The 13,408-nt window shown below is 31.9% G+C and overlaps 2 protein-coding genes across 2 annotated transcripts in view; one reads left to right on the top strand and one right to left on the bottom strand.

Annotated features, from left to right (window-relative positions):
• LOC111057312 (RYamide receptor-like) overlaps positions 1–7,273 on the top strand; it is a 108,522-nt gene extending 101,249 nt beyond the window's left edge. The window contains exon 8 of the mRNA XM_039421921.1: positions 7,048–7,273. The gene's annotated coding sequence lies outside the window, so the exon portion shown is untranslated. The remainder of the gene's footprint in view (positions 1–7,047) is intronic.
• Positions 1–13,408, bottom strand: part of LOC111064454 (RYamide receptor-like) — a 390,152-nt gene that overhangs the window by 167,120 nt on the left and 209,624 nt on the right. The window lies entirely within an intron of this gene.

Below are 13,408 nucleotides of genomic sequence, written 5' to 3'. Positions count from 1 at the left end.
GCAGTTATTATTCCAGTGATACAATAATCATTATTTCCAGGAATAATATCTGATTAAAGTCGTTCCATCGTCATAAAACTTGATGAATTCATCTGCAGAGGGAAAGTCCAAGTAGAAAGCGCGAAACACCAGTTGATTCATCGTTCTCACAAATTACAATTTCACGCAATGTGCCCCGAATCCATCAAAAAAGAAATTTCATTTCTGAGAAACTCCGCCCCCTGGTGTGAAATAGAGAATATTACCAAAATAGGGGTGGAATAAATTAGGAAAAGGTCCAGTGTACGGCTTCCAGTCACGCTATAGGTAGGTCGGCGAAGCCTAATATTTTGCTGAATATGCGTTTTCATCTCCAAGAAATATTTTGCAGGAAAGATCCTTGTGATATCTCTGAGTTTCTACCTTAATAAAGTTGTTTTCTCTTCGCTGAGTGATGATAATAATGTACAGTACTTTGGTTGTCTGCTATTTGTGAATAATTATGTTCGTACTTTTGGCAATTTTCTTCATAATACTCCACAGTCGACTGCCCAAGCTGAACCTCTTAAGTGTATAATTTAATGTATATTTGAGTTCACTTCAATTTATATTTTCCACTGAATTGGAATTGAAATACAGTTTTCTAGTAGAATACTCCCAAATTTACCAAGGTAAGCTGTTTGAACCCCCTTGCATAACTAGTTTTGTAGTATCCACTCTCTATCGCTCAGACCACTCCAATTTTCCCACATCCATGTATAAGATAGTTCAGACTGAATAACAAGAATACATATTGTCAAACCACAATCAAAAATCGAGATAACGGTATCGCTTATTACACCATTATCAATCTCTGGTGAATTAAAACTGAAGTAAAGGGCAGCAATATTCATACTTACGGCGGAGCACCGCTTTTGGTGGGAACCGTGACCTTTCAAGGTGAACGTCTGCTATTGGCCTGGACAAGCCTCCTCCTCCCGCCCTACGATACGAGTAGCCCTTACCAAGAAAGCAAATAATATTCCCATCATTTTATAAATTTTACTTGAAGTATCTCTACTACTAAAAACACTTTGTTCATTTTATAAATTCTATTGTAAGTATATTGTTCCAAAAACACCTTGTTCATAAGTTTGTAAACGTAAATGGAATCTGTGTTGTATTCGACAATCAGAGTAGAATTGTTGAATAACGGAACCAAACTGAACTCAATATCATAGAACCTTGGATAGACGATTATGCAAGTGTGTTAGCTGACTATATAAGCTGCTGCTAGTGGCTGGCCAAGTGTAACAATATCGCTGATTGACCTTCAGAGGACAAACTTCGACTACCCTTTCAAATAAACAATAATCGTTTGATAGACCCCCTTACAGAGGGGGTCGCTAGGGGAATGTTGGGAACGAAAATGATTGCGTTCGACTGCTATTCTAGCAAATCTGTATTTCTGTAGTCTAGCTGACAGAGAATGGAGCTCATTTCCAATACAGTCCTGTCGTTATTGATGTTTGTCTCGCTCTATTCACCAATGGATTCGATGTGATGTAGAATGAATTCATGGTTTCCTGGGATAATAACTAACTTTGTTTCATTCTATTCTCAGATTTCCAGACCATAAACGCGTTTGAGAGGAAGAAAGATTTACGTTGATTGAAATTAAATGAGTGAATCACTTAAAATGGAATGAATAGATTGAATTGAAGTTGGAGATCTAGGATTACGTTAATTGAAGTTGGATGAGTAACATAATAAACTTTTGACTTGATAATAGTAGCTGAAGCATGTCGTGACGAAATAATTTGAAAAGGCTACTCAGATTTATATTTTTATTTATATTAAAAGTTGCCCTAAAGAAAAAAGACATTCCACTTTAATATGGAATGAGGAAAACTGAAATCTTTATTTGTATGTGACCTTCAATATTCTTGTATCATACTAAATTCCAGTTTGCCTTCCCTTGTTATGGAACTCCTTCGTCTTTTCTATTGAGTGAATGCTTGTTATGAACCAACATTAATAGAAATCTTATTGAAACCAGTTTAAAAGCTCTTAAGTTATGAGTAGATTCATACTCTTTTAGAGACATGATTTATGATGCTTCTCATATGTGGGGTTGTTTCTATGTGTTTCATGCTCAAGAGTATTTGTTCTCTCGTTTAGTTTAACCCCAGCCTATATATATCTGCACTAGCAACTATCCAGGTTCAACTTTTTCAACTCTTTTGAATATTGCTTAATTTTGGGTATCTCTCTCAATTTCATGTTTGCCATTATTCATTGCTATTTTCTGGAAATAATCAGATAATTCTCAGATAAATATGAGTGAATTAATAATGTGTCACAAACATAAAATTGATTGAGGCTGTTCGGTACACTTTTTTATCATCTAAATTGAATAATCTTTTTCAATATAATCATTGTTAAGAGTGAGAAAAAGTGGCAACTGAAATTTTTGTGGTCTAATAGGCGAGTAATGGGTTGTTGAAGTGCTAAATTCCAAGATTCTGTTTTCTTTCCAGATCATAAACGGTTTTGACTATATGATTAGAACTTCTCTTAAAAATTCAAAAAATGTATCTTCTCAAACTAAAACATTCTATTTATCTCTTTTCTGTATAGGGCTACTTTTATAGAAATAGAAATAAAAATAAAAATCTTAGTACCCTTTTTGAAATATTTAATCACAACATGTTTCGGACATTGATACTATTTTCAAGTGATATGGAGTAAATGAATAAATACTGCTGGAACATTTTTATTTTGATCATATGTTAGTGTATTCATATGATTTTATGAACTAAAACTATAAATTGTGGATTTAATTCGCATGATTCTATCAAAAATTGGGTTATTGGTGTCTAATTGGATTAAGTTTATTATTTTACCTCTGCTCAATTTTGCCGCTTTATAAATATGAAATTCTTTTTGGTGTAAGTGCACGTCCAGTGCCAACATACCTATTAACAAATTTTTGGTTGGGATCGATTTAGTATGTTATTTTGAGCACAAAATCACAAAAATTAAACGGCGCTCACTATTGTTTTTAAAATAAACTAAGTTCAAAGTAGCACAATTTTACATGCATTTAACCTATGAGTAGCAGCCATTTTGATTATTTAAATCATCAAATTATTATATTTCTAATCTGAGTTTTCCTAACCCAAAGCTTTTCCTAACCTAAGCTTTCCTAACATAAAGCTTTTCCTAACCTAAAGCTTTTCCCAACCTACAGCTTTTTCTAACCTTAGCTACTTATGGTTGCTACTTATAGGTTAAATGCATGTAAATTTCTGCTACTTTGAACTTAGTTTATTTTAAAAACCATAGTGAGCGCCGTACAATTTTTGTGATTTTGTGCTCAAAATAGCATACTAAATCGATCCCAACCAAAAATTTGATGACAGGTATGTTGGCACTGGACGTGCATTTTAGCCTTCTTTTTTATAATTCAGTTTACCACTTTTATTACCATAATTTAGTATTTCCATATTGGGATTTATATCTGTAAAATTATGGCCTGAATCTATCAAGTGTTCAGCAAATGCCGACTTTAGTGTATAATTTTCAGATTTTAGTGCTTGGATATGTTCTCTAAACCTAATATGGAAATTTCTACCTGTTTGTACGATATAGAATTTGTCGCAATCACTAAATTTAAGTTTATAGATTCCAGATTTTTTAAACTTATCTTGCTGTACATTTAAATTTGATTTCTTTTTTATAAGTTCGAATGCATTGTTTGTTGGCCTATAACCTAAAATGAATTTTTTTTGTAAAGGTTTTTCTTATAGCTCTATTAAATATTGTGTTATATGGAACACAAATATATTCTTTATTTCCTACATTCCCTTGATTATTTCGAGTTCTATTCTGTATCAAGAAAATTTATTCCATGTTCTTGAGCTTCCTCGTAAATTTTATACAAGGTGATAATGAATTTAAATATAATTCAAAATCTTCATGTGTTTCATCTTCATCATTATACAGACATATTATATCATCAACATATCTGTGCCAATAAATAATATTTTTCTAATTAAATATTTCGAAAAGGGTACAAAGATTTTTATTTTTATTTCTAAAACATTTTATTCCCCATATCGTTCATAAATAAAAATGTAACATTTTTTTGTAAATTTGATAACTTGTTCATTTTGGCATTATTTGCAAAGAAACGCATATGAGAACAAAGCCACTGATATACTGAATGTATTAAAGAAAACTTCAATGGGAAATACGAAACCGTTTATGATCTGGAAATAAAACGGAGTTTAGCACTTTAACAACCCATAAATCGCTTATTAGAACACTTGAAAATTTCAATTGAAACTTTTTCTCACTCTTATAATGATCTTAACAATTATATTGAAAAGATTATCCAATTTAAATAAAAAGAAAAAAGTTTACCGAACAGCCTCAATATATGCGTGCACTGACACACAACTGATTATGCAATGGTTGCTTTGAGTCGAATAGTATAGTGAAAACTCTTTTTGCTACTGGGAAAATGACAAAGTGACCTATTCAACTCCAATGTACTATTTGCATCCAACTCGAGTACCGTATTGAGTTTTGAAGGGGATTCCAATTGTATTTGATCATTAATTTATCTGAAACACATAACTATTGGTTTATTATAGCTGCTATTGAAATATACCGATGCTCTATCACCAATTATATTTATCTGGTCGAAGAGAAGGAGATCAGAGAGAAATTTGTAAAGAGTTAAGAAAAAGTCCTTGAAATTTGAAATTAGGTTCTATATCAATCATCATCATCATCATCATCATCATCATCATCATCATCATCATCATCATCATCATCATCATCATCATCATCATCATCATCAATAATGATTCCAGTTGATTCAGCTTAGACCATCATGCTCGGTTTCAATTCCGTTTCTCTGTATTGAAAATTGAGGAAAAGTTTGGATTATATCCCCCGATGGTAATGAACTGATGAAATGAGTACAACAAATTAATCTTTAAAAGTCAAAGTACAATGAAATCGTTGATAACCATGCTCATTTCTGAAAGGTTTCCACATCCGAGTTTGCTTTGATCCGTAATGAACGGTTTTACTGATCATCAAATCCAATTAAAAGTTTCAAAAATGGATCAACGTCTGAGTTCTGCTTTGTTACTAGCTAATAATTCTCCCTCACTGTCTTTTATTCTGAAAATAGAATTCATGAGAAATCAGTCGAATTTAAATAGGTTTTCAGGTCTAATACATATATTTCTATTGGAGCTTTTGATTATTATCACAAACTTCACCTCTGAAGTTAATGATTTTCGAGAATAATTGTGGGATTTACTCTTAGGTTAACCTTCTCATACTTTTCATTGTGGCTTATCATCTATTAGATTAATTATTATTGAACGATAGACCCAATTAAATGCTGTAAATAACCCCGGAGACTTCTGCTACTTCAAAAAAATATTGACAACAGGGTAAACAGGTTCAATAATAATTATTAATAATTAGCATTAGGATAAATGCAATTACCAATCTATTTTTATCTCTATCGATCAGATTGTTCCATGATGATACATATATATACGATGCATCTTATGAATATTATTTGTATTCTGTGCAAAATTGAAGCTTATTCGAAAATTTCGAATAGTTGAATTATACATGAAATGAAAGATAATTTAATGTTCTACAATCTCGTAATTAGCAAATTCTTGTTTCATCATTTGTTGGAAAGTTATTGGACTTGAAATAGCGAAAAAATTAAAGAAAAACTAGTTTTCGAAAATGCATCACTTTAGAACATAAATATCTCGAAAAGTATCAGATTTATCGAAAACCTCTACTGAATGAAACTTGTAGAACATTTATTAAGCTTCATTTTACGTTGTTTATCATGTCAATAGAACACATTGTTCCCAAGATATAAGCATGTAAGTAATAAGTGGAATTTAAATAGGTTTCAGGTCTAATACATATATTTCTATTGGAGCTTTTGATTATTATCACAAACTTCACCTCTGAAGTTAATGATTTTCGAGAATAATTATGGGATTTACTCTTAGGTTAACCTTCTCATACTTTTCATTGTGGCTTATCATCTATTAGATTAATTATTATTGAACGATAAACCCAATTAAATGCTGTAAATAACCCCGGAGACTTCTGCTACTGCAAAAAAATATTGACAACAGGTTCAATAATAATTATTAAAAATTAGCATTAGGATAAATGCAATTACCAATCTATTTCTATCTCTATCTATCAGATTGTTCCATGATGATACATATATATACGATGCATCTTATGAACATTATTTGTATTCTGTGCAAAATTGAAGCTTATTCGAAAATTTCGAATAGTCGAATTATACATGAAATGAAAGATAATTTAATGTTCTACAATCTCGTAATTAGCAAATTCTTGTTTCATCATTTGTTGGAAAGTTATTGGACTTGAAATAGCGAAAAAATTAAAGAAAAACTAGTTTTTCGAAAATGCATCACTTTAGAACATAAATATCTCGAAAAGTATCAGATTTATCGAAAACCTCTACTGAATGAAACTTGTAGAACATTTATTAAGCTTCATTTTTACGTAGTTGATTATGTCAATAGAACACATTGTTCCCAAGATATAAGCATGTAAGTAATAAGTTGAAAATGCAACTTTCAAACCACCCTCATCCCTCTAGCACATGATCTGATACTTTCATTTCTGATACGCTCACCTCCAAACTAGTCTCAACAAAGCTCCAAAGTCAAAAATTGTGTTCCAATCATTCCCTCCAAATTTCATTGTCAACTGATCTATTGTTGCTGAACAGAAAATTTCACTCTCAACTCTAAAACTGCTGCAAAACTGGTAGGGAAATGCGTAAAATAGTGTAAATATACATCAAATTGGAGATAATTCTATTCTCTATCAGCTCATAATCAGCATGGACTTTTTCATCGATCGTTCAAAAACTATAAGGCCGAAAATATGAAAAAATTGGAGACAGAAGTGAATGAAAAAAGAGACAGGTTCCCTCTATACCTTTATTTGAGCATTCGTTGCCTGGACTAATATTAAATTTTCTGATTTCAGATAAACCAGAAACGCTTCATGTGATCTAGACAGAGACAAGATGATTGAGGGAACAGATGAATAACTTTATCGGCTTCCTGGAAAGTGTTAAGCTTTCAAGAAATCTTGTATGAATGGGAGTAGGCCACAGAGGCCTATCAACTTACAACGAGACTTGGATAAAATAATATTGGATGTGTAAAGATTTGAGTGAGTTTCACATGAATTTGAATGGAAATGAAATAAAAGAAACAAATGTTATTTCTATATCACACCAGGATAATATGACATGTTGTATCACGCAGTATCACGCTGACAGTTTTTGTTGTGGTAGCGGATTGCTGGAGCATATTGTTGATTGGCCCCCGTTCGTTACGTCACGAGGCTATTGTTGGTCCTTTGATATAATCGATTAGAAAGCAAAGCAAGATGTGTCAATGGGATAGAATTATTGGACGCACAACCCTTTCCTTTTCAACAGAGGGCGGCAGCACTATTTGTTTACCAACCCACACCTATTTTCAGCGATTCTCTCCTCACTGAACTGTTTGGGATGCGTATTTTGCAGCGAAATGTCACTCGGTTCTATTTGTGAGACCACCATCGACTCTTTGAATGAATCTAGAATTTCAAAACATGTAAGACATTTATTTTATTGTCGAAAATGCAGGAAATAAAAGACGGTATGAGATAAAAATGCAGGTAGAGATAAAACTCATGAAATCGCAATCAGATTTCATGGTTCTGACTCTCATATTTTGCGAATAAAATGCATAGAAAACTCATGAGAAATTCATATTTTTTTGTAAAAATTTCAGGAAATTTGAAAAATAGAACCTAGAAAAGTAGAAAATAGAAGTTCTGACTCTTCTTGTTTCACGAATGAAATGCATTTCGAAGCTCACGAAAAGTTTTTCTTGTGCAGAAATTGCAGGAAAGTTTAGAGATAGAAGCATGAAATCGCAATCAGATTCCAAATAAAATTGTTGATGGTGTTATGAAGGTACTATTGTTATTTCTTATAGGGAAATGATTTTTTGTGGATATTTTTCGAATATCAATGAACTTGATTAATCCGAATCCGTATATTAATCTCTTTGTTAACTTTGTGAATTCTATATTGAGATGTCGTTGAATCATAAAAATTATAAAACATACCGTTTTCTCTCGTGGTAGGTGGAAGATCCTGGTGATCATTCAAGTTCTACTTCCATTGTATTTACTCCATACTACATACTGTTCATTAATTATCTTGTATTTTTGTATATTCCTGCATCTGGTTTCTTCATAGTGAAACTGTTTTTAATGAGAGTGATTTTTCGAAATTGTTTCTGTGAGATCTACAACTACTATTATAGATGAATATTATTTCATCGCCTTTATATTCTTAGTCTGAAATACAGGAGAGCTTCTATACTTAGCTCAATTACACGAGAAAATTGAATATAATCTATGCTACTTCTCTGGAAATTCCATTAAAATTGAAACTTGGATCTAGAAGATCCTAATCTCACTCTAAGATACTTTAAATTTTCGAGAACTCTTTTGTGAATAGCAAATCTCATTTTGAACTTTCCACAATAACTGTGTAGAAAATATCAATAAAATGAAAATTGATAAGCAAGCTATTTATTTCTGAAGCTGAGCTTGGATAGTACCGGTAAATTGTTGAGGAAGCCAATTTTTTGTCTTTATTCTTGAATGCTTGGCTGTGGAGTTTCAAAAAATCACTTCCACTTGAAGAAATATGGCGCAAGTAACCATCCGGAAAGATATGAATGACATTATCATGAATAAAACACGGCTTGACCTGAACAAGTGAAGATGATGAAGCAGGTGTTTTAATGATGGAAGATTTACTTCAAATTAAGTTAATTGGCGTGAAATGAGGAAAGCTCGTGTGAGAGAATCAAATCGTGAAGCACCCGGAGCAATTAGTTGGTTGGTTCAATAGGAATAGATCTTTATATCTCTCTTTGAATACGGTCTTATTCATTCACTCTTGCCTATACGGCTCTTGATAACTCCATAATATCGTTTTAATAGAAGCTTCAAGAGTATATGATTTCAATAGAGAGAATCCAGCATAACGTAAACGCTCTCAAAAATCGATAATGACAACGTTGTTATATTGTATTATCGACCAGTAATGTACGGGATAGAATTTAAAGGCCGCCTCATTCTATTGGCGTATATACTCTTTGTTACAACTTACTCGGGGAGAAAATAAATAATCTTCTCATCTCTACACTTCTTTTGATCCTTCCTTCATCATCCAACGGGTTCTCTCTCCATCATCCCTTATATTTTGTCAACTATTTCCACAATGAATAGATACTGTAGCTCTTCCATTCTCTCACACGTATTGCCTTCATCAATCTTCATCTCGACCTTGATCATCGTGCTTGAGCAAAATCACAACTACCTCTATCTTTTGAAACTGGATCGTATCCTTGAAATATTATCCTCTTTATTACTGGTTTCCTTTGTTTCTAGTACAGCTCACAAGGAAAAGATAGTTGGAGTTGAAGGAGGATTTTTTTGGAAATCGTCGAGATTAATGAAATAAAAGAAATTAATTAGGAGCCTGGACGTTAGTCTTACATGAGGGATTTTTACAAAGCTCCTTTTTTGAAGTTTTATCTCAGACGAGTCCATTAATTTGAACAAGCGGGATCATGAAAGTGATTGGAGAAGTTTTACTTTAATTAACTATGGTTGATCCACTTTTCATCCTAATTAATATTGATTGATATTATACTATACTGTACTATTATTACACTATACTAATACTCCGATTTGCATCAGAGTGAATCATGATGAACCCGGTGGAAAAATATTCTACTGCTCTGTTAAAATATTTTTCATCATCGAACAGCTAGGGTAATTTTCAGCAATGAAAGTAAATGCTCAATAGCACTATAAGATTTCCAAAATTTCAACAGTTACTAGCTTCAATTTTTCAAACTGTTTCTGTGATATCAATAGCAAAAATTATCTGCTTTTTAGTAGTGATATAATCGGATAATAAGACCTACTCTTTGAGAGAACTGAATTATTGAACTGAAGTTTACAGGACAATATTTCCAATGTGCTTGTACTCTTAACTGTAGGCATAGAATGAAACAATCTTGAGTTTTCAATCGTATAAGTTTTCTCTGCTGAAGGCTGTAGCGTCGAATAACGCGATAAAATATAGCAAGTGAGTCAGGTTTCAAGAGAGTAGTCTTATCCCAGAGGAAAATGAGGTAAGTTAAACTTGATCCCATATTATTGTGAGAGGTTGTGGGAAGACGGATAAAGATGGCAAGACTAAAAAATGGATCAACGTTAACTGAGAATTCCCCTTACTACTCCACGTAACCGCCTATGGAGCATTTGAGATCTTGACTTATCATAGAAATGATTCTATCATTATACAGTGAAAGTGTTTGTGAATACTCTTCAAGGAGTCTCCAATATACATTATACAAGTCTCATGCAAGTAATCAGCTATAATGAGGCTCCAACATTGGAAATGCCAAAGTAACTTTGTGGAGTTCATATCTAAACTACTGTTTCCACAGAAATACAGTAGAACTCCAACTATCTGAATTAATTGGGACCAGACCATTTTCGGTTGAATAATCATATTTGATAATAATTGGAGTTATCATAAAGATAAAAAAATTTGAAACAAGAACCCAATCAAATAATCGAATATTATAAGTATTGTTTAGTTCAATATTATAATCGATTGAATACTTAACTGTGAAAACATTCCTTATAGAGTAAGCGTTCCAGCTAAGAGTTTTCAAGCTTTTCCAAACAAAATCGGACCTGTAATAGTAGGATTTACCATGTTGCTTTAAAAAGCGATTCGCATAATCGAAGTTTGATTGATTGATTGAGTACTTTATTTATGTAGATTACAATATATACTGGCTTATACACTTATATACAATAGCTTACAATACAGCAAAATTATAGATGAATTTACATAATATAGACTAAGAAAATAATTATTGAACTGTATATGATATGGAAAAGCAATTTGTAATATGATAACTATAGATAATAATTAAATTGTTATGCATCTACATAAATTGGCGGAGCTTTGGACATATCAATGTTCATTCTTCGGAAAGAATATAAAAAATATCCTCCCCACTAACTCTCTACCAAATAAAGTTCGGATAATATTAGAGTTACACTGCACTGTCATTCATTATTTTTCTGAAGAAACGACCGATTTCCACCAATCATTCTGAATAAAATACAGGGTACTAGTAATGCCATAGAAAAATTATAAAGTTACCCTGTATAGAAATAAATGGAGATCATAAAACAGATAATTGAAGCAATTCAAAATGATCATACAAAGCATTATCTTCGATCACTATCACTCAGCACCAAATGACAGTAGGATAATTCCAAATCAAATATTTTTATTGGCGTTGTTATAATATTGTAGTTATGATAATATTAGTAATCTTGTCACTGTTATCTTGGATATTGAAAATTAGAAATTACAAACCCAGAGACTTATTGAACAGTACGTTGACGTCAAAGAGTTGGATGTGGGGAATATTAAAAAATTGATTAAATGTATGCACAATTCTTAAGAGCTTCCATTCAGAGCTTTCCATTTGCTGGTAAGCTCAGGTAAGAGTAATTTTGCCAGGATTGTTAGTGAAACTTCTGACAATGGAAATAATTGGAGTTTGAGATGTCGCTTCATCCCATGAAGACTTTCAAGTTCTGTGTTCGTTGAGCCCAATAATCCATTCCTGATTCCAGGCTTCGCCATTCAGAGAAAGGAAATTCATTTTTGTCTTTTTTTGTAGAAGCAGCGTCTGAGCTCGCCTAATGAGTTACTCTTCTAATTAATCTGAGTTCGTTGCTCTGTACCATTTCTTCGTCTTTCATTTATTATTGTTACAACTGAAAATATGTTTGAGTGGAAACAGGGAAAATCGATGTTTTTCAATAGGTGTCTCATAAAGAACGCAATTCTTTAAAATAAATAATTGTAATAAATAAATAATTTGAATAATTGATTGTAATAAATAATTTTTAAAAAATAAATAATTGAGTATAATAAAATAGATAAATAAATTAATTTATTTATTTTAAACTTTAAAATAAATAATTGTAATAAATTACAAATTTGAATTGGTAATTTCATAATCATTTACTCAAAATGTTACAATGTTTTCACAATTTTGTTAACAATTAGGTTCACAATTAATAATTCCAGAAAATGCACTTCCCATTGTAATGGAGAGTATTGTGGAATTTCAATTAACAATTCAAATGCTGCGTTCTTTATGGAACACTCTTTACTAAATAAGAGTGACACTCTTTACACTTATACACCGTGATTCAAAAAGAATACAACAGCTTTGAAAATCTGTATTTAATCAAGGAAACATAATAGAAACTTGGGTTATAAATCAAAATAAAGAGTATTGGAATAATTTTTCTCCCACTCGAAAATAAGTTTACGAATGTCCAATGTAACCCCCTCCTGACACTCGAGTGATATCAATACGATACTCTTAACTCGTTGCACACCCTCAGTAGCATATCGGACGTAACAGTTTGTATAGCTGCTGTTATTTATTGTTTGAGCTCCTCAATGTGAGCTGGTAGAGGCTGTCGATACACCTTATCTTCAACGTACCCCAAAAGAAAAAAATCGCAGGGGGTGAGTTCAGGGCTACAAACTGTTATGCTACTGAGGGTGTGGAACGAGTTCGAGTATCTTATTGATATCACTCGAGTGTCTGGAGGGGGTTACATTGAACATTTGTGAACTTATTTTATAGTGGAGAGAAACTTATTTTAATACTCTTCATTTTGATTTACTACCTAAGTTTCTATTATGTTTCCTTGATTGAATACAGATTTTCAAAGTTGTGGAATACTTTTTGAATCACGGTGTATATTATAAAGTTTCAAGTTTCAAGTTTTATTGTTTACATCAGCAATACAACAAAATAAAAAACATCTCATCAGATACCTATAACTAACAATTTAAAGATACTAGGCACTTCTGAAAGGTTAATTTGGCACTAGATCATAATGTATCAATAATAAAGTAGAAATTAACTTTAAACTTATAAGTACACAACTCATATCAACATTTTGGAATAATGTAACTAATGATGGAAATGACCCTCAACATTTTATCTTAAAAGTAAAAGTTACATTTTAAAGTTATTTTGGTAATTTAAGTAGTTTGTGGTTTAAGTAATTTAAAGATACTAGGCACTTCTGAAAGGTTAATTTGGCACTATATCATAATGTATCAATAGTACAGTAGAAATTAACTTTGAACTTATAAGTACACAACTCATATCAACATTTTGGAATAATGTAACTGATGATGGAAATGCAC

This window comes from Nilaparvata lugens, chromosome 2 (assembly GCF_014356525.2).
Source record: "Nilaparvata lugens isolate BPH chromosome 2, ASM1435652v1, whole genome shotgun sequence".
Taxonomy (NCBI): Eukaryota; Metazoa; Arthropoda; class Insecta; order Hemiptera; family Delphacidae; genus Nilaparvata; species Nilaparvata lugens.
Note: the sequence above shows the minus strand (reverse complement) of the source record. Positions and strands in the feature narration are given on the sequence as shown.